The following is a 4,935-nucleotide window of genomic DNA, read 5'->3' on the forward strand; positions in this document are numbered from 1 at the left end:
GTACCCCACCTAACACACCCCACTAAGCCATGTACACTGTACCAAACCTACCCCCCGCCCCACTAAACCATGTACACTGTACCCCACCTATCACACCCCACTAAGCCATGTACACTGTACCCCACCTAACACACCCCACTAAGCCATGTACGCTGTACCCAACCTAACACACCCCACCATGCCAACTGTAAACTGTACCCAACCTAACACACCCCACTAAGCCATGTACGCTGTCTGGTGTAACAATACTGTAAATGTACACGGTACCCGAACTAACAAGTTCGACTGAACCGGTCACGCACAACGTCCACATTGCTCAGTATTAACTTGCCGCTCCCTTCTTCCTTGCGTGGAGGGCACGGCGATTTATTGCTTGTATTGTCGCGGAAGTTAATGGTACATTAGGCCTGTAATGAATTATTCAACGAGGTTCATGTTGCTCTCATGATCGTAATGTTAATGGTATATTTACATACTTATACCTGGCAAATGGTAATTTGTCTGTGGTGTGACCCAATTTTCTGCGGAATATATGCATTGTCTAACAGGAGACACATCGACATATGCATCTCCTCTCTAGACTTTAATAATATTTGTATTCCAGTGTGTATTTCAATGATTATAAGTTTCCTTCATAACTAGTCGTGTTCTTGTTTTGTACCCTGCCCCCTGTGGGTGTTTATGTTTAATTAAATCTTCTCTCCTCTATCAACACATGTGACGTTTATTATTAAGGACCAGTCAAGTAAATGAAATGGGGTGGGGTGGGGTGGGGTGGGGGGAATGAGGGGAGGGGGGTAATGGCCGACCAGCATACATGTTACATTTTTCCATGACCCTCCCCCCCCCCCCCCCCCCCCTCCCCATTTCACAATGACCAGTTCATAACTAATGTTCAAATTTTTTCTCATTTTAAATGATTTTCTATTTGAAAAATAGAACTTTGACATTATTTCATGCCCAACGCCCCTTATAGCTGTGATAAAGTTTGGCAACGTTAAAGGCCTACATATACAATACGTGAACCAATACACCGCCCGCTGTCGCGTTCATTACACACAATGTAATCAATAGAGCATATGGGAAACACACCTACACCGACGCCAGTGAATTATTACTATATTTCTGCTCCAATTCCTGTCGGCCTCGTGGCCTAACGGATAAGGCGTCTGACTTCGAATCAGAAGATTGCGAGTTCGAATCTCGTCGGGGTCGTATTTTTGTCAGAATGTAATTACTGGCTTGTGTTTCGTTATTCAAAAGTACTAAATAACTTGTAAACAGTTGTTGAAAGATAGACTATCTTATATATTATATTTGATGAAATAGGTGGACATAAATCGAATAATCCGGCGCTGGATAAGTTTTCGTTATTCAAACGTTCTGAATAACTAAACAGCTTTTGGAGGAGGGTACCCTGTGAGACGAACCTGCTATCATTTATAACATGAGTTTCAGTGTATTTTACCCCATTACTGTAGTTGTTTAATATACAGTGTTTGAATAACGAATCCGCTGCTGGGTCTTGTTTTTGTTGTTCGAAAAACAAATAACGAACACGCTGCTAACATCAGGCTCCTCTGAGGGTAGGCTGAATGATCTTTTAACTGGTTATTCTGCTCAAATGAAGAAGCATTTTGCGCAGTAATAAACATATCAATAGACAGGTGTCGAGTCCATTCAAAACTCTTCCCACATCGCTAAACGGGAGGAAAAGAGATTATATTCTGTCATGATGTCAAGTTGGCACTTCACGGAAGTAATTTAAGCTTCATAAACATGGAACAATTCACACGAGCAAAGATAAATGTATAAATCGGTTTTATGCAACTATCACTGCCTGACATTCATCCTGCTGTCGGTTTTTCATTCAGAACCGCCTGGACGATGAAAGTGAGAGAATTCATTACAATATGCGATGACCTAGGTAAACGGAATGAAACTCATCGAATGCACTGCAGTATAAGAACCTATTCCCCGGATGTATAATGGTAATCGCACACATCCAAGCGAGGGTCCTTGTTCATTATGTACATACTTTTGTTGACAAGAAAATCCATGCATATAAATAGTCGTGTTATTTTGGCGCCATTGTGGTAGCGGCATTTCCTTGTAATGTAGATAGTTAACAGCTGATATTGAGAGCTAGGAGCCATTAAGATGGTCAGCACCGAAGATTTTCAAAACAAATTATTCTTGCAGGGCGATATGACCCTCTTAATCAATAGTCGGAATTTTATGTTTTTGTGTGTGAGTGTTGAGATCGCAATTCAGTAAAACGGTTAAAAGCGAATTCTGAACGAATAGTATATTTATCAAATAACCCATGCTTTTGATAGCGGTGATACTAAAGCATTCAATTCTGATTTGACAGGGAATTTAAAATATCCCACATAGCGGTTGTAAAAAGAATATTATGGCATACAACGGGTTGAATCATTACAGGAAAACAGCGCTTGGAAGATAATATCAAAGATAGTCAATTTAGACGAGTCTCCCGAGAGGCTGTTGGCGAGATACGAGAGATTAAATGATAGGTATGCCCTGTTCGCCTGGGGCTCACATCATAAGTGTACAGCTAACGTTAGTCGTGGGTCGAAAAGCATCTCTTACTACAAATACGAATAACCGTTGTCTGACAAGTAGTTCATCGACCGTTCGTTACATTATGGCGGCTCCACACTCATAGATACTGTGTGGTTAATAATCTTGGTGGGGCCATTGTTTGTGCATTTCTTGCTTTTGAAAACATTGTCTCTTCACGAGCATCAATTTATCAATACATTGTTTAATATCCCGTTAAACAGAATGTCAAAACATTAATTAATTAATACATGCGTATATTATTCCGTTCAATAGAATGTCAAACTCATCAACTATTTAATAAAGTGTATATTATCCTGTTTAAAAGAATGTCAATGTGTTTAATAATCAATACATGCGTGTATTCTTCCGTTTAATAGAATGTCAAAATCATTAATTAATTATTCAATAAAATACACATGTGTATAGTATTCCGTTTACTAGAACCCCGCACCCAACACCCCTACACCCCACTCTTCGGGGCACTAAGTACTATGTATATAGACACGACATTAACTCACTGTGGTAGATTAAATGTCATTCAACGTAGCATTCACTGTACATTCAAAGCAGCCTGCCCTTTTACGAGACTGAAAGTTCAAGCATCAAGTTCTGGTATAGGGACACTAAGTGCAAGAACATTTACACCTATGATATATCGTAAATGAAGATAAAGAAGGGCTATGAACACTTTTTGAAACATATATCCTTCAAGTTTTCCAACTAAATGTGACTAACATATGAAAACACACCTGCTCTATTGCCTACACGTTAACGAATAGCCCGCAGTTACGTGTGACGCGAGGTGGCCTTTTTAATCTGTCATTATACATAAATCTTTGCGGACCCCCGAGGGAGTTCACCTCGACTGCAGTGCAGAGCAAACGCTGACATGAAACACACGGCAAGCCACTGGGAACTGTTAGGAAAAGCAGACACAATCTAGAGCAGTCGAGGTGGTTGTATTTTGAAACCACTGAACGGTGACCCGGGAGCATCTACCCATCCAGGACTAGCTGTAACGAATCACAACGTTAGCTTTGTGTAGATGTATGGAGATGTTTGCAGGGCAATCTGTTTTGACCCAAAACAAATATCTCATGTCTTTATCTTTAATCAATGTCATATACTCTTGCTTGTTGATTTTAGTTTGAAGAAATGATGTACACTGCCCCATGAGGATGTTTGTGCTATAAATGTATCAATGTCTTCTTTGTATATCTAATTAGTTATAAAAATATCTTTTGGCTGATTTTTATGTTTCACTATTGAAAGTTTTGTTTAACTTGTTACCCTTTTTGGTTTTTGTTGTTTTGTGGACTGGACTAACATTAAGTCTCCGAAGAAGTCCACGGAATCTTTGCATTAACAAACACTGAAGAAACCTAGACTTGCCAAAGCATTGTAGACTTGCTTGGCATTTAGTGTGGTGTGGTGTGGTGTGGTGTGGTGTAGTGCAGTGTTTTGTATAGTGTAGTGTAGTGTAGTGTGGTGTGGTGTGGTGTGGTGTGGTGTGGTGTGGTGCGGTGCGGTGCGGTGCGGTGCGGTGCGGTGCGGTGCGGTGCGGTGCGGTGCGGTGCGGTGCGGTGCGGTGCGGTGCGGTGCGGTGCGGTGCAGTGGAGTGGAGTGGAGTGGAGTGGAGTGTTGTGTAGTGTAGTGTAGTGTAGTGTAGTGTAGTGTAGTGTAGTGTTGTGTAGTGTAGTGTAGTGTAGTGTAGTGTAGTGTTGTGTAGTGTAGTGTAGTGTAGTGTAGTGTTGTGTAGTGTAGTGTAGTGTAGTGTAGTGTAGTGTAGTGTAGTGTAGTGTTGTGTTGTGTAGTGTAGTGTAGTGTAGTGTTGTGTAGTGTAGTGTAGTGTAGTGTTGTGTAGTGTTGTGTTGTGTTGTGTAGTGTAGTGTAGTGTAGTGTAGTGTTGTGTAGTGTAGTGTTGTGTAGTGTAGTGTAGTGTTGTGTAGTGTAGTGTAGTGTTGTATAGTGAAGTGTAGTGTAGTGTAGTGTAGTGTTGTGTAGTGTAGTGTAGTGTAGTGTAGTGTTGTGTAGTGTAGTGTAGTGTAGTGTTGTGTAGTGTAGTGTAGTGTTGTGTAGTGTAGTGTAGTGTAGTGTAGTGTAGTGTAGTGTAGTGTAGTGTAGTGTAGTGTAGTGCAGTATAGTGTTGTGTAGTGTAGTGCAGTGTTGTGTAGTGTAGTGTAGTGTTGTGTAGTGTAGTGCAGTGCAGTGCAGTGTAGTGTAGTAGAGTGTTGTGATTTGTGTCAAATACTCCATTCACTTTTACATGTCGGTTTTCACCATGGTATTTACAAATTACCTTCTTTCTCTTGTTTAAATTGTTTCTGAAGCACACATCTTGATAAAAGG

The 4,935-nt window shown here is 40.8% G+C and overlaps 1 non-coding gene across 1 annotated transcript; it reads left to right on the forward strand.

Annotated features, from left to right (window-relative positions):
* Window positions 1-1,142: 1,142 nt before the first annotated feature.
* Trnar-ucg (transfer RNA arginine (anticodon UCG)) lies at window positions 1,143-1,215 on the forward strand. Its single transcript has one exon. It is a non-coding gene; the product is annotated as a tRNA-Arg (tRNA).
* The last annotated feature ends 3,720 nt before the right edge of the window (window positions 1,216-4,935 follow it).

The sequence above is a fragment of the Haliotis cracherodii genome, unplaced genomic scaffold, assembly GCF_022045235.1.
Source record: "Haliotis cracherodii isolate W230 unplaced genomic scaffold, xgHalCrac1.p SCAF_1, whole genome shotgun sequence".
NCBI lineage: Eukaryota > Metazoa > Mollusca > Gastropoda > Lepetellida > Haliotidae > Haliotis > Haliotis cracherodii.